The sequence below is a fragment of the Phyllobates terribilis genome, unplaced genomic scaffold (genome assembly GCF_046119375.1).
Source record: "Phyllobates terribilis strain yellow unplaced genomic scaffold, ASM4611937v1 Scaffold_5__5_contigs__length_657084704, whole genome shotgun sequence".
NCBI lineage: Eukaryota > Metazoa > Chordata > Amphibia > Anura > Dendrobatidae > Phyllobates > Phyllobates terribilis.
In genome coordinates, this window is record NW_027362765.1 from 495876897 (window position 1) to 495903226 (window position 26330).

Here is a 26330-nt window from a genome sequence, read left to right on the forward strand (position 1 = left end):
GGGGTTGCACCCAGAGCACGGTACGCAGACCTGACCCGCGACGACGATGGCCGGCGTCACCACCCTGCGCACCAAGGCAAGTTCTTGGGCGCCAGTGGGAGGAGGACACCTTGAGTCGGGGTGGGGGGATGTGCAGAGCCCCCCTTCCTCCAATACTCACCTTTCCTAGTTCCCCACAGCTCCAGTGTCATCAGCGTCTTCTGATTTTGACGTCTCAGGGCACAGTGCGCGATGGCGTCACTACCGGGCGCCCACTGTCATGAGCACTGCAGAGTCGGAAGGCGCGTTGAGTATACTGGACCTGTGGGGAACAAGAGAGGTGAGTATTTGATTTTTTTTTATGCAGCATTATATGGGGACCAATATTTTCTATATGCAGCAATATATGGGTCCATTATACTGTATGCAGCATTATATAGGGCCCATTATATATAGTATGGAGCATTATATGGGGCCCATTATATTCTTTATGGAGCAATATATGGGTCCATTATACTGTTTGCAGCATTATATGGGGCCCATTATATACTGTATGGAGTATTATATGGGGCCCATTATATTCTGTATGCAGCATTATATGGGGCCCAATATACTGTATGCAGCATTATATGGGGCACATTATATACTGTATGGAACATTACATGGGCCCCATTATATACTATATGCAGCATTATATGGGGCCCATTATATTCTGTATGGAGCAGTATACATGGGTCCATTATACTGTATGCAGCATTATAAGGGGCCCATTATATACTGTATGGAGCATTATATTGAGATCATTATATTCTGTATGCAGCATTATATGGGCCAATTATATACTATATGGATCATTATATGGGGCCCATTATATACTGAATGGAGCATCATATAGGCCCCATTATATACTGTATGCAGCATTACATGGGGCCCATTATATACTGTATGGTGCCATATATGGTGTGCATTATTTTGTATGGTGCATTATATGGGTGTCATACTGTATGTAGCACTGTATGGGGCCATTATAATGTATGGAGCAATATATGGGGCCCAATACACTGTATGGAGCACTATGTGGGGCCCAATACACTGTATAGAGCACTATGTGGGGCCCATTACACTGTTTGGTGCACTGTCTGGGGCTCATTACACTGAATGGTGCACCGTGTGGGGCCCATTACACTGTATGGTGCACCGTGTGGGGCGTATTACACTGTATGGTGCACTGTGTGGGGCCCATTACACTGTATGGTGCACCGTGTGGAGCCCATTACACTGTATTGTGCACCGTGTGGGGCCCATTACACTGTATGGTGCACTGTGCGGGGCCCATTATACTGAATGGAGCATTATATGGGGCCCATTATACCATATGGAGAAATATATGGGGCCATTATATACTGCATGGAGCATATAGTTGAAACCAGAAGTTTACATACACTATATAAAAAGACACACATGCATGTTTTTCTCAATATATGACATGAAATCAGAATAAACCTTTCCCGTTTTAGGTCGGTCAGGAACTCCACAGAGACGACACCGGGGAGATCACACAATAGCTCGCCATTGCCGTCACACTGTCAGTATTTTGTCTGGAATCGCAAGCACATAATCCTAAGGTATCGGCAAGTGACCAGTGAGAGTATGGCGTCACACCTCGGGATTCCACTGCATGGAATATGTGTTTACGACCCTGTACTGTCACTGTCAGCTTCACGATAGCCCGATTATTAATATTATTCTCTGCCACCACCGTCCAGAATTGAAATATAGTACAGGCCTGGGTGGACGCCTGCGTTCTGGTAGCGTATATGGCATCGGGGAAGGGAACAATTAAAGGACAAAAGAAACAGAACTATTACATTTCATATTTAATCCAAAAGGGAGGCAGTGTTTAGGAAAAATATATACAAGGATGTTACAAAGGAGACATTAAAATACATAAGCAGTTACATAAAATAAGCAGGATTAAAAGGAGAAACTTACACTATAAAGTTTGTTGCGACGAGTCATTATAGGTGGAGGGGAGACGCTGCGCTTACTGTTATCAAACAGGGTCCTCCGCTATGATAGACGTATACTCCCGGACAGAGAACACGGCTCCAGTCTCAACACACTATTTTATGCTGAAGGGAGACACCCCCCTGTGATGACATCACAGGGGCTGGGCTCCACCCTTCAGATTTGTATTAAAAATCTGGTTTTTGAGATAACTCATCGCGCGTTGATCACAGAAGCCCAAAAGTGATATATTTTCTATTATGATTTTACCTTCATTTAGAGACCACACATCGCATAGTTGCAGTCTGCTATTCTGGTGTTTTTGTGCTACAACTCTATGTAGCATTTTTCAGCAACAGAAAAATATCTTTATCATTCCCTAGCTGGTCCTAGCCCTAAAAATATGGGTCCAGTTATCATCAGAATTATGGAACATCAGTTATTCCATATTTCATATTGGAGTCGAAGTGTCTGGAGATTTTCTTTTTGAAGCTCTGGAAGCAAGCTCCCACAGTTACACGCAAATTACTGCAATTCTGCCACTTATTACCCCCTGTGTCTGCCAGGGACAGATTTCAACTAAGTTATAACACTTCTCAGCTGGCATTTGTTTGTGTAAGCTATTTTGGCTGTGGGTGATAATTTGCAGGGAGACACTGTAGATTGTCATCTCTGGACTGTCAGCTCTCAAAAGATGGATACGGGAGGGGGTGAAGAGAGGCTTGGGAGAAATGCTCAATATCTATGTCAGACTTTCAATATTCCTCAATATTTCTCTGACAAGGTCAATTATGATTACCATCATTTTTAATATTTGCCAAATGCCAGAATAATGAGAGAGCACTATATGGTGGTAATATGTGATCTGGTCATGGTGTGGCAGTATTTGTTCCTTGTATGTGGTATTATTCGGTCACTATGTGGTGGTAAGATGTAGTCCAGTAACGGTGTGGCGATATTTCTCCATTGAATGTGGTATTGGTCTTGGTATAGTGGATTGTGTTGTTTATGGCGGCCATTTGTTCTCTTTGATATCAATAAGGGGAAGATTATTGATTTCCAATAGAGAATAAATACTTGGATGTTTAACCCCGCCCTATCCTGTGACTATTACACAGTAGCAAGTATGCACTTATAGGTATTCTACGGTGAAAACAAGTATCCTATCCTAAGGCAATGTTCACACATTCAGTATCTGGTCAGTATTTCACATCAGTATTTGTAAGCCAAAACCAGGAGTGGGTGATAAATGCAGAAGTGATGATGTGTTTCTATTATACTTTTCCTCTAATTGTTCCACTCCTGGTTTTGGCTTACACGTACTGATGTAAAATATTGACCAAATACTGAATGTGTGAACGTGACTAAAGGATAAGTGATAAATTATTGATTGGTGGGGGACGACTGCTGGGACCTGCACCGATCTGCAGAATGTGGAGCTTTATCCCCATTAGTAAGGAGCGGCAAGTATGACTCAACCACTGATCCATTCATTCCCTAAGGGGCTGCACTTGGCTTTTTCCCAGTAAATTAATCTCAGATTACAATACATCAACTTGGCAGCAAGATAAATATTAGCTTTTAGTATTCCTTGTAACCCACATACTTTATGATTATACAGGCATCTGATTGGAGAGTTTAGATTAGAGATCACTTCACTGGAATTTAAAGGCACTATAAATTTTGGTTCATTTGACACTTGGAGAAGAGACATTCTGTGCTGCAAGAACCTCTGAGCTGGTAAGATGGACTTCTTAGGGTGAGGTCACAAGTGGTAGATTTGTTGCATAATTTCTGCGACTATTCCATCCCATTCACACTCTATTCACATAGGCAACCCAATTCAAAATATAATAGGTTTTTCAGTTTAACTTCTTCAACAAATCTGCGACATGTGAACTCGCCATTATATTCTCATGTGCTGCTTTCAACTATTTTGTTCAAATTTAGAAATATTGTTTTTTTGTCATGTACAGAGTTGTATAAGCATTAGTTTGTAGTACTATGATTCTTGAATTCCTGGTAGCCGGTATCTGTTTTGGGACAGACACTGTAGAATGGATTTAGACACTCAGCCCTGAATTCATGACACCCAGACTGTAGAAAAAAAAGGCCATATTAATTATGTGTTTTCTGCTCTATTCTATAATGTTTCTTCACTTTGCAACTTACAGTATTTTTTGGCCTGTAATAAAAATCTTGCTAAACGACAACTTATAGTCCAAACTTAGAGGGCAAGGCAGTGTCAGACCAACATGACTGCTATATTAATAATCAGTCTCAGCATTCATAAAGCTTTGTGCCCATCGTGTTTGATCACAGCATGTTCAGCTGGCTGTCATGGAGAGAAATTTGAAGCAGTTTATAACTTCTCTTTCACTTCTTGACATTTACCGTATTTCTCTTATCAGTGCAAGGCAGGAGAGGAAACTGAATGTGATGTGTGTTCAGCAGTCCAAAGTTGTCTTCATGTACCCTAAAAATGAAAAAGAAACAAAACCATAAAAAAATATTTTTTACCCCTCATTTCAGCCTGCACTGTGACGCATATCTTTCAGAGAATTGAGAATCAGAAAAAATATGACCTTTCTTGCTCAGGAGGCAGGAGTATATGTTCAGTATATCATCATTTACATCAATATATAGTTATCCTTATTAGAGATGAGCGTTGTTCTACTCGAACTGTTCGCCAATCTCAAATTCGAGCTGTTTTGGGCGGTGTTCGAGCCGTTCGGCGAACACGAACAATTTGAGAAAAATTCGACTGTTCGAGGTTATGTTCGATAACTGTTCGTGCACCAAAATCATAACTGGATTTTTTCTCAGTAATGATGAAAATTAATGTTAATACGCTGTTTGAGTGTACAGCGGGGTGGGGGGAGGGGCAGGGGATGGATCTCTGCAGGAACAATGAAGATCTCCATTTTTTTTTTCTCTTTCCCGCATTTACAGTGGGGAGGTGCAATCTGTCAGCCTATCAGCAGCGCACACACGGAGCGAAGTGCTTTTTTTCACACAAGCAAGGACATGTGTCATTGGCAGTGTATGTCACATGTCCTTGCCCTATAAGACCAAGCCATTTTCCCCGTCGCCACCATTTTCTCACTGCTGCAGCTGCGTGTTAGACGGCACCGCTGTTGCTGTGTGCGCTATACCTTGTTAATTTCAAGCCAATTTTCGCACAAATCTACAGATAGCTTGGGAGTAGGGAATAGTTGTGATTGCAGTCCTTTTAAGGACTAGGTTACAGCATTTCCTACGACTTTTATCAGGCAGGTCTGTGCTCTTAAATAGATAGATTGTGGGAGTAAAGACTAATTGTAATTGGAGTCCTTTTCAGGACTAAGTTACATCAGTTCCTATCAGTTTTTGCAAGGCAGGTCTGTGCCAGTGCTGTGCAAGTTTTTTTCACAGCATTTGGCTGAATCTAGCAAAGCTAATCCTTTTTGGCCTATTGCAGAGTGTGTTAGTCAGTGGAGTAGCCTATCTGTGTTGCAAGATATACCACCTGTGTATAGAATACCAATTTTTTTACTGCACCTAGTGAAGTAAAATCTTTTGGGCATAGCATCATTCTATTAGTCCATCTATACTGACCTCCATCAGGTTGCAAATTGAATATAATTTTTTTCTGCATCTAGCTCTGAAAAAATATTGGGCTTCTAGCTGTGTGTGGGACTTGTTGTATTAGTCCATCTATACTGACCTCCATCAGGTTGCAAACTGAATATATTTTTTTCTGCATCTACCTCTGAAAAAATATTGGGCTTCTAGCTGTGTGTGGGACTTGTTGTATTAGTCCATCTATACAGACCTCCATCAGGTTGCAAACTGAATATATGTTTTTCTGCATCTACCTCTGAAAAAATATTGGGCTTCTAGCTGTGTGTGGGACTTGTTGTATTAGTCCATCTATACTGACCTCCATCAGGTTGCAAAATGAATATATTTTTTTCTGCATCTACCTCTGAAAAAATATTGGGCTTCTAGCTGTGTGTGGGACTTGTTCTATTAATCCATCTATACAGACCTCCATCAGGTTGCAAACTGAATATATTTTTTTCTGCATCTACCTCTGAAAAAATATTGGGCTTCTAGCTGTGTGTGGGACTTGTTGTATTAGTCCATCTATACTGACCTCCATCAGGTTGCAAAATGAATATATTTTTTTCTGCATCTACCTCTGAAAAAATATTGGGCTTCTAGCTGTGTGTGGGACTTGTTCTATTAATCCATCTATACAGACCTCCATCAGGTTGCAAACTGAATATATTTTTTTCTGCATCTACCTCTGAAAAAATATTGGGCTTCTAGCTGTGTGTGTGACTTGTTGTATTAGTCCATCTATACTGACCTCCATCAGGTTGCAAACTGAATATATTTTTTTCTGCATCTACCTCTGAAAAAATATTGGGCTTCTAGCTGTGTGTGGGACATGTTCTATTAATCCATCTATACAGACCTCCATCAGGTTGCAAACTGAATATATTTTTTTCTGCATCTACCTCTGAAAAAATATTGGGCTTCTAGCTGTGTGTGGGACTTGTTGTATTAGTCCATCTATACTGACCTCCATCAGGTTGCAAACTGAATATATTTTTTTCTGCATCTACCTCTGAAAAAATATTGGGCTTCTAGCTGTGTGTGGGACTTGTTCTATTAATCCATCTATACAGACCTCCATCAGGTTGCAAACTGAATATATTTTTTTCTGCATCTAGCTCTGAAAAAATATTTGGCCTTCTAGCAGTGTGTGGGACTTTCTCTATTAGTCCATCTATACTGACCTCCATCAGGTTGCAAATTGAATATAATTTTTTTCTGCATCTAACCCAGCCAATAGTTTTGACCTAATACCACAGTTTGGCCACTCAGCTCTGCTCGGTTCCCATCCATTGTTTTTTTGTGCAAACAACTCCAGAGTTGTTAATTAGTTAACCACCAAAATGAGTGGAAAAAGGCCTGCTGCTGGTGGAAAGGGGAATAGGCGTGTTGGGAAGGGGAAAAAAGGTTGTGTCCGTGGGGTAGGTGTTAAAGCAACAGTAACATCTGCAGAAGAAAGACCATCTTCCAGCCAAACTAAAATGTCTACTTCTTTTAGCGGACAATGTGATAAGATCCCTTTCTTACGGCCACGCCAATCGCTACAAATTCCAGATGAGGCACAAAAACAGCAGGTGCTTCAACGGATATCAAGTGCTCCTTTAAGTGGGCTCTCCTCCACATCAACTTCAACATCACAAATACTCCAGTCCTCAAAGGTGTCACCCCAATCGCACTTGCTTCCTCACAGCTCCCAAATCTCCAGCTGCCCGTCTGAGTATGAGGTAGAACAGATGGTTGAGTCTGCAGAGCTGTTTACTCATACTATAGCCTGGGAATCAGAGGTCGACTCCAGCGCTTCTGTGAATCCAGACGAGGAAATGATCTGCACTGATGCCCAGAATCTTTATGAGTCGGATCCAGGACCAGACGCAGAAGGTTCTGACCATAATGTAGACCCTCATTCCCAAACTGTAACTCCTGTTGGTGGAGACAATGAGGAAGACGTTGATAAGACTCAAATACCTGATTGGAGCGACAACTTTAGTTTTTTGTCAGGGCAGGAACAGGTTGGCTCTGAAGACGACGGGTGTGATAACGCACAGGGTGATGATGATGAGGTTGGAGATCCCACTTACTGTCAACCCACAGTCAGCCAAGAGATGAGGTCAACAGAGGAGGTGGAGGAAGATGCTAGTGACGACGAGGTCAGGTTGCGCCTTCCTGGACAGAGACGTAGTACTGGAAGCACGTCAACAACTGCATCCTCAAACACAACTCTGCCTCTCACCACAAGTCGTGGTGGCTCTTCAGGTCGCATGGGTGCTAAGCCTTGCATAGCCTGGGCATTTTTTCAGATCGATAAAGATGACCCAACTCGTGTTATCTGTAACATTTGTCAGCAAAAGCTAAGTAGAGGCCAAAAAATACATAGTTTGAGTACTTCATGCATGAACCGGCACATGGACATGAAGCATAAGTTGCAGTGGGAAGCTCAGTGTGCTACAATGAAGCCTAGCCGGCCGGGCCAACCACCGTCTGCCATATCTTGTGCATCCGCGGCCTCTTCATCCTCTGTGACTGGGGGGACAGCAGTCACACCTGTTTTGGGGCGCAGACCTGCCACCTCTTTACCCGCAACAGCCAGCGTGATTGGCAGGTCATCATTTTCTTTGGAGGTGGTAACACCAGCTGGTGTTGAGCGCTGTCCGACATCGATAGCACCACCTTTGGATCAAGGCAACCTAACATGTCCGCCTGCATCTTCCTCACAGACCGGCAGTTTGCCGGGGACACCCTTATCAACCCCGTCTAAGCACAATAGCCAGCCCTCGGTCCCTCAGATGTGGACAAGTAAAAGACCATTTCCTCCTAGCCATGAGAAAGCTAAGAGGTTGAATTTCACCATCTGCAAGTTCTTGGCTACAGAAATGCTGCCTTTCCGCCTGGTGGACACAGAGGATTTTCGAGACCTTATGTCCGTCGCAGTGCCCCAGTACCAGATGCCCAGTCGGCACTACTTCTCAAAGAAAGGTGTGCCTGCGCTCCACCAGCATGTCGCACACAACATCACCGCTTCTTTGAGAAACTCTGTGTGTGACAGGGTGCATTTCACCACAGACACTTGGATGAGTAGGCATGGACAGGGGCGTTACATGTCGCTGACTGGGCACTGGGTAACTATGGTGACAGCAGGACAAGGGGCTGCTGTCCAAGTCTTGCCGTCCCCACGAGTTGTGCGTCAATCCTCTTTATGTCAAAGTTCCTTCACTGCTTCTGCCTCCTCAACCTCCTCTCGGTCTTCCACCTGCACCCAAAGCCTGTCTGGTCATGCCACAAGCTTTCTAACTGCGCAGAAGGGATCCTGCACACCTCCTTACTATGCTGGCAGTAGGGCTCAACGTCATCAGGCGGTTTTTACATTGAAATGTCTGGGAAATGTGAGTCACACAGCTGAGGAGTTGTGGTCAGCTCTGGAGAACCAATTTCATGAATGGTTGTCTCCACTGGACCTGAAACCAGGGAAGGCCGTGTGCGACAATGCTGCAAACCTGGGTGCGGCCCTTCGCCGGGGCAATGTCACACACGTGCCTTGTATGGCTCACGTGTTGAACCTGGTTGTCCAGCAATTTTTAGCCCACTATCCCAGACTAGATGGCCTTCTGCAGAGGGCACGGTCGCTGTGTGCTCACTTTCGCCATTCGCATCCCACAGCTCAGCGACTTACAGCTCTACAGAAGTCGTTGGGCCAAAATGCAATGTGCCTACCCGGTGGAATTCAACTCTGCACATGTTGCAGCGACTGTGGCAGCACCGACAAGCCCTGGTGCAATACGTTCTGACGTATAGCCTGGGCCAACGAGATCCAGAGGTGGGGCAAATCACGCTGGAGGAGTGGTCTCAGATCAGGGACCTATGCACCCTTCTGCACAGTTTTGAAATGGCGACGAAGATGTTTAATGCTGACGATGCCATTATCAGCATGACTATTCCGGTGATTTACATGCTGGAGCACATGTTAAACAGAATTCGGAGTCAGGTGGTGGCACAAGAGGAGGTGGAGGAAGTAGAGGACGAGGAGTTGTATGCGGAAGGGCTAACATCTGCAAGGTCCAGACGGTCGGCAGCACCAAGGCGGCAGGCATGTGAGGGTGGGGGAGATGGTTTTACCAGGGCGCATGGTAGCAGCCAAACTAGTGAGGAAGGTGCAGGAGCCCAGGAAGAAGTGGAGGACGAACTGATGGAAGACTCATCAGATGAGGGAGACCTTGATCACATTTCTGTTGTGCGAGGTTGGGGGTAGAGGACAGAGGAAGGAAGCATGATTGTTACCTCGCCACCAACACAGCAGGGACTTGGTGCTCCTGGATGCGCAACACACATGAGTGCCTTCTTGCTGCACTACCTGCAACATGACCCTCGAATTGTGAGAATTAGAAATAATCCTGACTACTGGGTTGCCACACTGTTAGATCCCCGGTACAAAAGTAAATTTGCAGAAATTATTCCTGCCATAGAAAGGGATGCACGCATGCAGGAGTATCAGCAGAGACTGTTGCAGAATCTTACATGTGCTTTTCCACAAAACACCAGTGGTTCACGTAGTGAATCTTACAGTTCTAACTTGCCAACCGTGGTCTGTATGGAGTTGTTCAATAAAGGGCCCAAAATTAAGATAACATAGATGGGAGAGGTCTCTATGAATAGGAATTCCTAAGTATTTGATACCCTGTGAGGGCCAGGCAAAGGGAAAGTTGGACTGGATGGAATCCTATATGGATTTGGGGAGGGAGACATCGAGGGCCTCAGACTTCGCTGCATTGATTTTAAAATTTGACCATGTAACAAAGTGATCTATTTCAGCCATAACAGCATGGATGGATATATGTGATTGAGTGATATATACTAGGACATCATCAGCAAATAGAGAGCACTTGTACTCGGTGCCTCCCACCTCAATCCACCTAATATTGGGGTTATGGCGAATTGATGAGAGCAGGTGCTCCGTCACTAGGATGTATAAGAGAGGGGACAGAGAACATCCCTGCCTTGTCCCATTGGTGATTGTGAAAGGTGATGAAAATGTTCTGACGCGCCCCCTGGGCCTTGCGACACCCGGAGCCGGACCCATTTTGCTGGATGCTGGTGGTTGTAGTCTCCGTGGCGGCAACCCGGTTCCGTGGCTCAGGGCGGTCAAACCAGTGGCGGAACTATTTATGTGGTTTTGATGTTTAAATGTCCGACTACGCCACCCGTGGATTGCGGTCAGAGTGAACCGCCGCTCCAGGGCAGACCGCTGAGGCTGGTGTTGTGGGTGCAGCAGAGCGTAGCATAACTCCCCACGGGAGGAGTATAGCCTCAGGGCAGTGTATGCGGAGGATGGGGGTGATGGTGCAGGGCAGCAGCAGTAATGACACGGAGTCAGTGATGCAGTCCAGGGCCTTTACTCACAGTTTTTATTATCCAGACCACGTCTGCAGGTAACGGCTGCCCACGTCGTACTGTGCTCACCAGGTGAGGGGCTCAGACAACTCCCAGATAACTTTGGAGTGCTTCACAGGACCCCCTTTGTGTGTCCTTTGTCTGGCCTTTCTTACCAACCCTTCTGTCTGGCTGCCTCGGGCCTCCTCTTGGTAAACTTGGCGCCAGTTTCCCTGACCCTATGTGGTGCCTTCCTAGCGGGTGTAGCGAGGGGCTGCGCCACATAAAATGTCACAGCCTCCTGTTTCTAGCTGAGGGTCGTTTCCTGCCTCCACTAGTTTCGGGGACCGGTCTCCCCCTTTGGCCTGACCCCTCCACGCAGGTGGATTCGGGCGTGCGGTGGCGACTCGCCCATCCGCACCCCTGAGATCCCTTCGTTCCTCGTTCCTGGAGCCTTCTCCGCTCCTCTTCCTTCCTTCTCCCTCTTCCAGGCCTGGGCCTCTGTTACTAGGCCCGCCTCCGGAGCAGAGCTCATGCAGAGCCCCTGCTCCCTGCCACTTCTGCTCAGACTTCTCTGCACTGAACTAAGATGGTGCCCACCTTTTATACTCCCTTCTCAATGCACCCAGGAACTGCTTCCTCCCTGCTCCTGCACTACAGGGTTCCCCTTCCTCAGTGTTCCCTCCCCCCACTCCAGCCAGGGACAGGGACTGTCATGCCCATCTCAGGGGCATATTGGTCGCCCTGCCCCACGGCAATGTGGTGTAATGCATGCAGGTGTCGGGTCCTGATCCACACTACATCCTTACCTGAGAGTGAGATATCACACCTCTGGGTGAGGTGCAATACCTCTGTAGCAACCGAGCCCTCAGGATGCTACAGTTCCATTTATCTTCAGCCTAGGTGACGTATTGCGATACAGGGCCGTGATTTTGGCTATAAAAGGGTCCCCTAGACCCCTACCCCAAGTTTTTTAAGAGAATCATATATGGCGTGCCAGGAGACTCTATGGAATGCTTTCTCAGCATCCAACGAGAGTATCTAATTACAAATTTTTAACTGCATCTAGCCCAGGAAATACTTTGTGCCTAGTAGCAGTGTCTGCTAGTCAGCGGATTATCCCGGCTGTTAAGCAAGCTACACCACCTGTAGTTTGGACACTTAATTTTTTCAAAGGAAATGCTTCGGGACCACGGGATACTCAGTGAAGAGCATCAGGAGGCACCCCAAGGCATAGGGGCTCGGACTGGCAGTAGGATGCCTTGCGGTGGACAGCCGAGCTCGATCCTTATAAAAGCTTTTTAACTGCAGCAGCTTTAGTGGACGCTACTGGAGCTGGAATTACGCGGCTGCTGGCATGAGACTTGCCCTCCAATAGATCCTTGTAAATGGATTTAAAGTGTATTTATTCAAATTAGAGAGACAATTTAAATTAAAAAGCTTAGAGCTGCCTCCACCACAGGGGGGCTCGCTCGACCCACCAGCGGACAGGCACCAGTATTGGGAGAGGGGGGCTGGCCGTCAGGGTTCACCGCGGCTCTGGCACAAACCCGGCGACACGGAGGTGGCACAGGCAGGAGCGGACTGAACGTGTCGGCTTCTCACTTTTTGGATTTTAGAAGGGCATGACATGCCTATATCTGTGTCTCCCCCTCCTTTTACTCCTCCACCTCTTTTCTTTTCGCATGACTATATGTACTTGTCACTTTTCCATGTATTAGTTGTGTCTTCTGAGCAGTTTGTCAGCTTTTGGACACCTTTGAAGGTGTTTTCTATGTGTTTCTATGTGTTTTTGTTTGCCTGCCATTGGTTTTAACGGTGTTCGAAGGTGTTCGACGAACAGTTCGACGAACAGTTCGGCGAACACACGGGTGTTCGACGAACCGAACCGAACTCGAACACTACGGGGGTGGCTCAACACTAATCCTTATTAACCTAGTAAAGCCGTTGTCCTTTTCTAACTATCTTTAGCCCACAGGCTCAGCAATGTGTAAAATGACAAGCTGATCTTTACTTAATCTCCCTGACTTTTGTGCTGCTTCTTTACCGCTACATTAGTCCACCAGTCCATTTTGATTGGCTGCAGCGGTGATGTCATGAAGACAGAGTTACATCCTATCACTGAGCTAAGTGTCTCAAACGATGTAGATGGCATAAGTCAGTGAGCTCAATGATTGACAGCAGTGCTGTCAATGTGACATCAACACCACATATAGTGAGAGTGCACGGCCGCCATACATGTATGCTGGCTGTCGCTAAGTGGTTAAGCAAGCAATTATTTTATGTGTCTTTTCGGCGCCCTGAGCATTATTATGGTTTGCATTATTATTAACTATTTTATCTGTCCTGAGTTCTGACTATATCATCAAAAATGAACTCCACTATTTAGGGTAAAATAACCATTAGGTTAAAGGTTAAAACACAAAGTGGCAACTTACATGATTTTCTGCTGGCGCTGCATATTTGAAATACCTGTAATCACATATGAGTGACAGCCGTAGAATAAGTCAAATACCTGTAAGCTGAGAACAGTGAGAGCCATTGTGAATTTACATCTCGTAGCTGCCTTGTCTCTCTCCCAAATAACCTGTATCTGTAGTCCTATATACAGGCCCACTGACTGATTACAAGGTTGTAGACACCTGTGATGCTAATTAGTGGACATAACTTGATTTAACATGTCCCTTTTGTCACATTATTTTCAGGGGTACCATCATTTCTGTCCGGGCCTATTTCATGAGTTAAATTTTTTTAAAAATTCTGTGGAAGGAGGGTTAAAAAGCAATGTCTGACTTTCATTTGTTCATTTTCATAGATTTTTAATTTATTATTACTTTCGTCAGATTCAAGTTATTTCTGTGACCATTGTGGGTTTTTCTTTCATTAAACGAGGGGTACCAACAATTTTGACCAATTGTGTATTTGAGCTATATACCTCACGTACCTATTTCTGCCTCCAGAAGTAACCTTACAGTCTGAGGTCCAACTAAATAGTCCAACCAAGAGATACCCGCTGGGTCACACTACTGGACCCCTATATCCTCCTCCAACTATGAGTATCAATACACTCCAGATACCCCAGTTCAGGTAATCAGCCCCAGTCATTGACTTTATACTCCGATTACTGTCTGCCCCTACCTTTATGTCATTTCATCTTATTAAGTATATTTATTACTCATTTTCTCAACAGCCATCTTAACTATATACTTCTCCAGAACTGGATAACTGGATTACACCTCTACTTATACTCTAGACCGTAGGCCTACCCTGGTATATTGAATTGACCCCTACTACCATTCATTTAAACTTAGCATTAAATTATTATTATTTATTTATTTTTGTTTTATTTTATTTTGTTCACAAACCTATATCCCTATTTAAGAAACCTCACTATCTCATTTTTCATTTTTCCCTAAGGGAAGATCCTCAGGCCAAGTTTTACTGGGATACTCCGCTACCTACGGCCAGCACGTAAATTAACAGCACCCCATTCACCCAAATCAGGATTTCATCTACCTCAATCTATTACCTATTTTAGCCTCACAATTTTAACTTATATTGGAATTTTAAACAAATCTTTTAAATAAATTGTTGTTTATTACTTTTAATTCAAGACTCATTTTTCCTTTAGTCCAGCGCAAATTACTTTTATATTTATGCTTTACCGATACCTTTATGGGGGATATCCTTAGACAAATAGTGGTATTTGTCCCAATTTGCTGCAGGTCTATTGACTACCTACCAACCCCTTTGTCATTTCTCCTCTTCAAGTGAAAATAAACAAATGTAACATTTGTTTTTTTCACTTGATAAAGACATCGGTACGGCATTGAAACGCGTTATGATAAAAAACCTTATTATCATCATCATTGTTGAAGAATCAATTTATTCCAGCAGTGCAGCCCACTAGGGTTGAGCGAGTATGTTCTGTCCGAGTATGCTCGGCCCGAGCTCCGAGTATTTATAGCTGCTCGGTGATATGGTTGAATCGCTCCCTTGTGCATGATTTGCAACTGTTTGACAGCTTTATTACATGTGAGGAATGTGTAAGAAATAGACATTCCTCACATGTAATAAAACTGTCAAACAGTCGCAAATCATGGACACGGGAGCGATTCAAACACATCACCGAGCAGCTGTAAATACTCGGAGCTCGGCCCGAGCATACTCGGCGAAAGGGTTAATAGAACATACCCGCTATGCAGTGAATGCAAGGACTGCCAAAAATTGTGAGGCACTCCAATGCCCCTTGGTAGAGACGTAGAGGGCCTCATGAAAAAATGTTCCCATTATTAGGAAGTGGGTCTCCCATAGTGTTGGCCTATGCAGTGAATGCAAGGGCTGCCAAAAATTGGGAGGCACTCCAATGCCCCTTGGACAGTTGTGCAGGTAGTACCGTCTATAGAGCATGAAACTAGCTTCTGTTCTTCCTCCCCCTCCTCTTCCTCATTGTCACCCAATCCATGTTGGGATGAGATGAGGCTGGGCTATGTATAATCACCCTGTATGGTTCTTTGCTCCATCTCATCATGCTCCGCCTGCAATGTATCCTCTTTGATTGTGAGCAGAGAGCGTTTCAGAAGACAGAGAAGCGAGATGGTGACGTTAATTATGGCGTCATCGCCTCTCACCATTTTGGTGGAGTCCTCAAAGTTTTGGAGGATGGTCTGACATCCATGTCCACTCCTGAGGTCTTGTGTATGGAGTCTAAACTGAATACCGATGACCTCGTTGATGCTGGTAGTCAACAACTGCCCTATTATGCTCACAAATCCTTCCCAACATCTGCAGTGTAGAGTCCCAACGTGTGGGGACATCACACACCAGTTGGTGAGCCGGAAGCTGCAAACGCTGCTGAAGTACGGCAAGGGTGGCGGAAGCTGTAGCTGGCTTTCTAAAATGGGCACACAGGCGACGTACTTTGACAAGCAGATTTTTGAGAAACCGCTGAACCACGAGGTTAAGCACATGGGCCAGGCATGGTAAATGTGTGAGCTCACTTCGCCTCAGAGCCGCCACCAGGTTCCGGCCATTGTCACACACGACCATGCCTGGCTGTAGGTTCAGCAGCGTCAGACACAGATCTGTCTGCTCTTTCAGAGCTGTCCACAACTCTTCAGCATTGTGCAGTTTGTCACCTAAGCTTATTAGCTTCAGCACAGCATGTTGCCGCTTGGCCGAGGCAGTGCTGCAGTGCTTCCAGCTGATGATTGATGTGGTAATTTCAGAGATGGAGGCTGAAGAGGAGGAAGAGGCTGAGGAGGATGAGGTGCAGGAGCTGTAGACTGTGGGGGCAACCCTGATGACCTAGAGCCCCGCAATCCTCGGCGTTAGGAGGATGTGTTTCATCCCAAGGTCCGACTGGGTCACGGCTTCCACTATGTTAACCCAGTGTGCCATCAACGAGATATACCGTCCCTTCCTACAAGCACTTGTCAACATGTCCATGTTTAGGTGGACTTTCCCTGTAACTGCATTGTTGAGGGCACGGCTAATATTGACATGTGCTTATGTAATGCGGGGACGGCACACTGGGAGAAATATTGGCGGCTGGTGACCGAGTACCGAGGGAAGGCCACCGCCATCAGGTTGTGGAAAGCTTCCGTCTCCACAAGCCTAAAAGGCAACATTTTGAACGAAAGCAGTTGCGAAATGTGGGAATTTAGTAGTGTGGCCTGTGGGGCATTGGCTGTGTATTTGCGCTTGCGTTCCAAGGACTTAGGTATGGACAACTGAACGCTGCTCTGTTAATATGGCTAAACATCCTTTAGTGCCATCTAGCTATCTATCTATTCTGATGGTTCTGACTGTGAATTTACTGTACTAGGCTGATGAAATGTTGGGTCTTTTTTGAGATTTTTTTCTCACGCCCATAGACTTGCATTGGCGAGTGCCATCTGATATACGCAGTCAATCGCAGTATGCTGTCATTTTTTCCTCAGTACGATTAAGGTTGAGAAAAAACTCGCAGATGAGCACGGCCTCATTTTATAACATTGGTGCAAGTGTAGTGCGATTTTTTTCTCGCATTTCATTAGACCGATTTAAAAGCAAGTGGTAGAGAGGCCTAAATTTCATGAAAGTTAATTTCCAATGGCTATGGCATAAGCTCAGTGCCATAAACTGGGACAACGTCCTTGAAAATAAATGTACATCAAGAAGTGGGACACTTTTATAAGCATCCAGAATAGGACCTGTGCACAATATGTACCCTATGGAAATAAATAGGCTAGATATAGAAGGAAACCCCTATGGCTAAACAGAGTTGTTAGGGGCAAAATAAATGACAAAATGAAAGTGTTTAGAGAATTAAAGCAAGAGGGTAGTGACGGAGCATAAAATACGGTAATTATAGAGAAAAAAATAAAAAGAGGAAAAAACAAATCATGGCACAGAGTCTCAATAAAATCACAGTGAAACCTCATCACAGTAAACACCAACCATGGCAGAGTGCAAATGAGGCAATATAATGAATCATAGTAATCAGAGGTTTTGGTCCAGATCTCCTTTTTTTGGATATATTACTAGTATGATTCATTATTTTGCCTGATTTGCCCTCTGCCATGCTTGGTGATTAATGTGATGTGATTTCACTGTGATATCATTGAATGACAATTGATGTACCGTATTTTGCAAACTATAAGGCTAAGTGCCCACGATGCAGAAATGCTGCAGATTTTTTCTGCATCTCCCTGGCAGGAAAAACGCATGCGGATTTTATATGCGTTTTTCCTGCCAGGTAGAGGCGTTTCTTAAGCATTTTTGCATGCATTTCTGCATGCGGGCTGTCAAGCGCTTTTCCAAGCGATTTTAGCATCACTTGGAAAAGTGCTTGACAACTTAGTCACACTATATAAATCCATGCAACCCGCATGGATTTATATAGTGTGACCACGTTAATAGTTAAAAAAAGAATAAAAATGGTAAAAAAACCCACAACAAAACATTATACACACCTTCTGATGGCCCGCGGTCTTCTGTCCGGTGAGTCAGGTCTCTTGTATGGCTCGCGGTGGTGTAAAAGGACCTTCCATGACGTCATTTAGTCATGTGATAGGTCACGCAACCGCCGACGTCATCGGTCGTGTGACCTGTCACATGACTAAATGACGTCATGCAAGGTCCTTTTACACCATCGCGAGCCACCGTGGAGCCAGGACGCACCATAGAGGAGACCGGGGGACATCGGAAGGTGAGTATTATTTATATTTTTTATTTTAAATTCTTTTTTTTAACAGGTACTATAGGTACTATGGTACCCGGGTCTGGAGGAGAGTCTCCTCTTCTCCAGACCCAGGTACCATCCGCACATTGAATTGCTTAATATCCGCATGTGCACATGTAGTCATGCGGATATTAAGTGATTCAATGCAAGTCAATGGCTGCAGTTACGCTGCGTGTCCGCAAAATTAATGGACATGCTGCGGATTTTTCCACAATGATAATCCGCAGCGGAAATTTCTGCAGCATGTGCACAGCACATGCAGATTATCATTGGGGACCATGGGGCACGTATTACCAAGCGCTTTTTAAGCGTTTTCGCTGAGGAAATTCTGCGGCAAAAAGGCTTTAAAAACGCATTGTGGGCATGCAGCCTAAGATGCACCGGACCATAAGACGCACCCCAAAAGATAAATAGGAAAAAATGTTTTTAAATAAAATGGTGGTGCGTCTTTTAGTCCTATTTTACCGTAGGTTACTGGGGAAACGAGGGGATGGAACAGCTGCGGTGGAGCGGGGTCACAGGAGGCAGGGTTGTTGCTGCAGGAGGCCGGTGGCAGCAGAAGTGGGGCAATGATGCAAGCCCCATGCTGGGAGGAGGATTTTTGCCAGCGGTGCTAGGCTTAGGGCACTGGGCTTTCATAAAATGTCAGGAGTGAATGGAATCCCTTTCCCTTTGATTTGCCTGCTGGGGGCTTTGGTAAATGGGAAGGGGACTCTGCTCACTGCCGGCATTTTATGAAAGTCCAATGCTCACAGTCTCGCACTGCTGGTACACCCCTACCTCCCAGTCCGGGGCCCGCAACATTGCCCCACTCCTGCCGCCTCCGCTGGCCTCCTGCAGCAGCAACCCTGCCTCTTGTGACCTTGCTCCACCGCAGTCGGTAAGCTACATTCGAAATATAAGACGCACCTCCATTTTCCTCCCAAATTTTGGGGAAAAAAGTGTGTCTTATAATACGAAAAAAAGGGGTATATGCAGTATATATGGCACAGTCTAGGGACTAGTATGCCTCCTATTCACTCGCTGTTTATTCATGCTTTATTTATGACCTATATTATCTGCTTAACAATTGGCTTCCTGGATGGCTTGGAACTTTCGTGCCTTACACTCTTTTTAAACTATTTTTTTATGTGCTTGGTCATGTTTGATTAAGCACCAATAAAGTTTGTAAATTTTCATTTGGGCTATTCTGATTCCCTGTCTGCTGTTGGGTTCATTGTTTATTAGGGAATACCCTTGATATAAATAGCCAAAGCATATCACGGGCACTCCCCAATAAACAATGAATTCATTAGCAGAAATGGAAACAGAAAGAAAAAAGTAAAAAATACAAACTTTATTGGTACTTAATCAAACATGAGATCTGAGAGCTTTGTGGGTGAGAGAGAGAAGTTTATATTATGCTATAAATACCTATAAATGGCCAAAGTGTAGGCATTTAAAGTACATTATAAACTTATCTCTCTCTCCCAAAAAACGCTCAGATGTCATGTTTAAGTACCAATAAAGTTTGTAATATTTTACTTGGGCTTTTTTGCTATTGGGTTCATTGTTTATTAATGAGTGCCCGTGATACACTTTGGCTATTTAGAGTACAATATAAACTTATTACTCTCACCCACAAAGGTCTCTACAGTTTGCACCACCATACATTTCCTCACTCATATCTGTATATCACCCTATCCGTGTTGTCAGTTTTGCAACTGATCTAAGACTAACATTCTCCATAATCTAACCTTCCACTTCCATCTGCTAGACTTCTCTCATGCTGCACGAGTTTTCTGGAATGCACTATTCCAGAAAATCAGATTTTTTGCCAACCCCCACATTTTTAAGCGTGATTTAAAAACGCATATCTTTAGACAGGCCCATCACCTCCCTTCACTAATCTAACTGTTCCCTGAATCCCCTTTCCAAATTTGCCTCAGAATCTGCTATCCATCTGTCTCCACATCCTCCATGTAACTAATAGGACTTTGTAACTATGCTTACACAGATACTGGCTGATGACTGATTTATGCAGCTTTATTTTAAAACCCCAATATATTATAATTATGGTTGGGCCACACATGACAAGGACTTTTCATATATTGTGTCCCCCCTATTTCATTATAGATTGTAAACTGTCACTCCTCCTGTAACTGTTGGATTATGTGTGACTCTGTAATGCTTTTATTGTCTGTACATGTCTCTGCTTGATTGTAAAGCGCTGCGGAATATTTTGGTGCTATAAAATTATTATTATTATCATCATCTTTACCTTCAACCTAAAAAACTATGAAACCATAAAAACAGCATTTAGAAAGTTTCTTATCCTTCTTGGCATTTCACAGGAATTAAAGTTAAAACAAAATGGAGATGAAATTTAAAAAATATATTTTTGTCTTTGCAGGTTTGTAATGAATATTTTCTGAAATACATCAGGGAAACAAAACCAAACGGGGCACATTTGTAAAGTTAAATGTTCCAAAATTAAGTTGATATTTAAGCTAAGAAACAGTCTTTCATGACCTGTGTAACATGGCGCTGGGCGGTAGCAGTGGGCGAGCCACTGGTCTTTCACACTCCGGAATACTACATGAAGATGGGGGTCCTGGCTGTGTGTGTGGACTTTAACAGCGGGGTCGCTTCATCATTGCAGGTCCCATTGTGCCGGTGACTTCATCTGGCCAGGACCGGATGTTATAAAGTTTAGTAAGGGAGACCACGACTTGAAAATAAACTGTCTTTTACTGAACCATAACGTGGGAGGAATATGTAAAGTGGATTGCGGGTACAAACGTTTCTCTTAACACACGGAACATATTTATACACATTCTTTTTTTCCTGTCTAAACTCACATGGTTCTGTCTCAATTAGTTCCTCTGCCTTCACCACAACCCAGCACAGTGTTTAGGGATCCTCCTTGTCCCCAAGTTATGACACTATAGTCCAGTGTGCTAGAATCCTGTACTGCAACCCACGGCTCCACGTCTTTCTCCCCTTAGGGGAAGTACTTATGCCACTATGGCCTTTACTTAACTTCTCTGCTTGCTATCGCTTTGGAACTACCACCTGGGGCACCCTCTTCACCTTGTGTTCATCTTGTGTGCGTCTTGTTACCTCTTTGGCTAATGTCCCGCTAGGTCTCGTGCCCCAGACCTCATCTCTGGTATATCACTCACTTCGTCTGTCAGTTTTCCTCGTCTCTACTCTGGATCTCACTATCCATTGCCTTGGTTTCCTCTCATGTCAGGGACACCTACCTTATGTGACTCTGTTCTCTGTTGAGACCATAGATCTCCTTCTAGTTTGCGCTGGGCCCTATCTCAATTCCTGACAGGAAATTGCCTGTGTCCCTTAACTTTAGTCCCTCCCACTCTGGGCTAGTCCCAACTATTAACCCTAACTGTCCCTATAAATTTCCTGCTGCTAGGCAGAACACAACCTATCATTAATAACACACTTTACTAAACACACTACACATTAAAATACATTATAACAATACATGTGTCTTCAAGGGGGAATGTAGTCAGTATGTCCATCTCCTTACACCTGCACAATATTTATAATGTGTTATAGACACTTTCTGTGCCATGACTGAAAGGAGGAGTTACTCATTGAAAAGGGGCATAATTTACCAGAAAAGGGGAATAGCCTAATGTGCAATACTGTGCACCAGAAAATGCTCCAAAATTTTAGCCCAAGTTTCTGGATCAAAGTAAGCAAATTAATAGGTGATGTAAGTTAACAGATTTATCAAACAGAATGAATCATTTTAAAACTTTCTAGTCTAAGGTTGCACTGTCTAAGAATTAGACAGTAGTGATGAGTGAGGATGTACGCTACTGCTCCGTGCTCGCCCGAGCATCTCACTTCTCGACATGCTCGGCGCTCGCCGAGTATTTCCGGGGTTGCTCGGCGAGAGCTCGGGTCTCCTCCCTGCATGCTTGGCGCTCTTTACAGAGCCAATGAACATGCAGGGATTACCTGCCACTCACTGTAATGCCGCAGCCATGTTGATTGTGGCATTTCAGTGATTGGCTGGTCACACAGCGTCATCAGGTCTATATCAGACCTGGTGCCGCCATGCTCATCACAGTCACTCCGGAATCAGACAGTGTAGGGATAGGTGCTGCTGAGCTAGGGAGAGATTTGCTTGTTTCTAGTTAGTGTTGGTGTACCAAACTATATTAGAAACACATATCCATCTCAACAAACAGTCCTTCTGAGGACTAATCCATCTTCAGAGATATCAGGCAGGCAGTGTATATTGGCAAGCAGACAGGGTATATAGCAGACTGCAGTGCACATAGCACAAGAGGCTCCATTCCAGTTTTGTCTGCTGCTGCTGCTGTTAGATATTTCTAGAAATAGGCCCTGGTCTCAGAGGCCAGGAATAATTTTCTTTTGGATCTTAATCCTCATTATTTGCTTAAAATGCAATCTAGAGAACACAGTTTTTCTGTGCCATTTGCTTGTTGTCACTGCAGAATACAGCCAGGTCCTTTCCATATTAAAGTGCTAAAAATCCAGATATTTAAAACAGTGGTTTGTCTGTCACAAGGATCTCATATAATTGCACTGAAAATACTACCATTTCTGACCTTCATTAAAAATTTGTTTCAGTGTTCCAGTTAAACAATTGACACCAGATTGCTGTTCAAAATAGTTACCTACAGGCCAGGTATTTAAAACTGTGTTTTCTCCATAACACGGATCACATATACATTTTCAGAAAATACTGCCATTTCTGGCCTCCATTAAAAATTTGTTTCAGTGTGCCAGTGAATAGTGTTGAGCCACCCCCGTAGTGTTCGGGTTCGGTTCAGTTCGCCGAACACCGGCATGTTCGTCGAACGGTTCGTCGAACACCGTCGAACACCGTTAAAAACAATGGCAGGGATTGTCTGCCACTCACTGTAATGCCACAGCCATGGTGGTTGTGGCATTACAGTGGTTGCCCAAATCGATGGGAACAGTGCTCACAGTGAAACATGAAAAACCGGCAATTCAGCAGCGGCATACACCGGTACCCGACAATTTAGAACAGAAAGAATAGAGCATCACACATAGATTAGATAGATAGAAACATGTCAGTCACATATATAATAAGTACAGTGATAGTGTTGATTACTGTACTTGTCATTTAGTGTTAAAATAAAGGATTTATTAAAAAAAAAAATTGGCGTGGGGTTCCCGTAATTTTAGTCTCTAGCGGAGGTTAAGCAGATGGCTGGGGCAGATGTTTGAAGCCTGGGAAGGGGGTAATACCCACGGAGCTTCCCAGGCTACTAATATTAGCCCCCAGTTGAATACCTAGCCTTTACTAGCTATTAAAATGGGGGACCCAAAAAAAATGACGTGGGGTCCCCCCTATTTTAATAGCTAGCAAAGGCTAGGCAGACAGCTGGGGGCTGATATTAATAGCCCAGGAAGGGTGCCATGAATATTGGCCCCATCCCAGGCTAGAAACACCAGCCGTCAGCCGCCCCAGAAATGGCGCACCTATAGGATGCGCCAATTCTGGCACTTACCCTCGCTCTTCCCACTGCCCTGTAGTGGGGGGAAGAGAGAGGGGTAATGGGGTTGGGGTTGATGTCAGCTTATAATGCCAGCTGACATCAAGCCCAGGTTAGTAATGGAGAGGCGTCTATAAGAGACACCCCCATTACTAACCCCATAGTCAAAGTTAAAAAAAGCACAAACACCCAGAATAAAGTCCTTTAATTGAAATAAAAACACATTCCTTTAATGTTCTAAATTAAACCCTACTTACCGTATCGCCCATTCCAGCTGAAGCCAATGTCTTCTGCAAGAAAAGTAAAATAATAAACCAACCTCATCCTTACCTTTCCATGGTTCCCATGACAGCTTCAGCTCTGCTACCTTGACATGACAGGCTGGATCGTAGAAGAACGCTGCCATCCAGCTTGCCATGTCGCAGACACTGAAAAGCTTCTTAGTAAAGCTCCTCAGTGTCTCGCTGTGACGGCATCCAGATGAGCCGAGTTCATATCCAATGAACTCAGCTCACCTCATGCATGTCGCTGACAGCGTGGGAGAATTCTCCTACGCATGCAGTGCCGGCAAATGACGTCACTGCATGCGCAGGAGAATTCTCCCACGCTGGGATGGCATTGACATGACAGGCTGGATCGCAGCAGAGCACTGCCATCCAGCTTGTCATCCTTCAGAGACACTGCAGAGCGCAGGCATGCTTGCGCTCTGCAGTGTCTCTGAAGTGCTACCTGCTGTGTTTCTGAAGCGCTGGATCACAGCAGAGCGCTACCATCCAGCTTGTCATCCTTCAGAGACACTGCAGAGCACAAGCAGTATGCCATCCCAGTATGGGAGAATTCTCCTGCTCAAGCGGTGATGCCATTTGCCGGCACCGCATGCGCAGGAGAATTCTCCAACGCTGTCAGTGACGTGCATGAGGTGAGCTGAGTTCATTGGACATGAACCCGGCTCATCTGGATGCCGTCACAGCGGGACACTGAGGAGCTTCACTGAGAAGCTTCTCAGTGTCTGCGGCATGGCAAGCTGGATGGCAGCGTTCTACTACGATCCAGCCTGTCATGTCAATGTAGCAGAGCTGAAGCCATCCTGGGAACCATGGAAAGGTAAGGATGAGGTTGGTTTATTATTTTACTTTTATTGCAGAAGACATTGGCTTCAGCTGGAATGGGCGTGACGATAAGTAGAGTTTAATTTAGAACATTAAAGGAATGTGTCTTTATTTCAATTAAAGGACTTTATTCTGGATGTTTGTGTTTTTTTTTTAACTTTGACTATGGGGTTAGTAATGGGGGCGTCTTATAGACGCCTCTCCATTACTAACCTGGGCTTGATGTCAGCTGGCATTATAAACTGACATCATCCCCAACCCCATTACCCCACTTCCACCACTACAGGGCAGTGGGAAGAGCGAGGCCAAGTGTCAGAATTGGCGCATCCATAGGATGCGCCATTTCTGGGGTGGCTGATGGCTGGTGTTTCTAGCCTGGGAGGGGGCCAATATTCATGGCACCCTTCCTGGGTTATTAATATCAGCCCCCAGCTGTCTACCTAGCCTTTGCTAGCTATTAAAATAGGGGGGACCCCACGTCATTTTTTTTGGGGTCCCCCATTTTAATATCTAGTAAAGGCTAGGTATTCAGCTGGGGGCTGATATTAGTAGCCTGGGAAGCTCCGTGGGTATTACCCCCTTCCCAGGCTTCAAACATCTGCCCCAGCCATCTGCTTAACCTCCGCTAGAGACTAAAATTACGGGAAACCCCACGCCAATTTTTTTTTTAATAAATCCTTTATTTTAACACTAAATGACAAGTACAGTAATCAACACTATCACTGTACTTATTATATATGTGACTGACATGTTTCTATCTATCTAATCTATGTGTGATGCTCTATTCTTTCTGTTCTAAATTGTCGGGTACCGATGCTGAATTGCCGGCCGGCTTTTTTAAAGAGACGGGTGCATGAAAACACTATTATTTTATTTTAATAAATCCTTTAACACTAAATGACAAGTACAGTAACCAGCACTGTTACTATACTTATTATATATGCGACTGACATGTTTCTATCTAATCTATGTGTGATGCTCTATTATTTCTGTTCTAAATTGTCGGGTACCGGTGTATGCCGCTGCTGAATTGCCGGCTTTTCATGTTTCACTGTGAGCACTGTTCCCATCGATTTGGACAACCACTGTAATGCCACAACCACCACCACTGCTTTTGGTGCACGAACAGTTATCGAACATAACCTCAAACAGCTGAATTTTTTGCAAATCGTTCGAGTTCGTGGAAGGACTCGAACACCACCCAAAACAGCTCAAATTTGAGATTGGCAAACAGTTCGAGTCGAACACCGCTCATCTCTACCATTGAAGCAATTGACACCAGTTTGCTGTTCAAAATAGTTACCTACAGGCCTGGTATTTAAAACTGTGTTTTCTCCGTCACACGGATCACATACACATTTTCAGAAAATACTGCCATTCCTGGCCTCATTTAAAAATTTGTTTCAGTATGTCAGTGAAGCAATTGACACCAGATTGCTGTTCAAAATAGTTACCTACAGGCCAGGTATTTAAAACTGTAGTTTGTTCGTCACACGGATCACATATAAGTTCGCTCCAAATTCAGTCATTTGTTGTGAGCGTGGA

General features: G+C 44.5%; 1 protein-coding gene across 4 annotated transcripts in view; it reads left to right on the forward strand.

The window, feature by feature from the left end:
• Positions 1-3580: 3580 nt before the first annotated feature.
• LOC141271289 (intelectin-1-like) overlaps positions 3581-26330 on the forward strand; it is a 65961-nt gene continuing 43211 nt past the window's right edge. Inside the window, exon 1 of one of the 4 annotated variants that reach the window (XM_073681406.1) lies at positions 3581-3726. The gene's annotated coding sequence lies outside the window, so the exon portion shown is untranslated. The remainder of the gene's footprint in view (positions 3727-26330) is intronic. The other 3 variants (XM_073681407.1, XM_073681409.1, XM_073681408.1) reach the window with 3 other exon arrangements.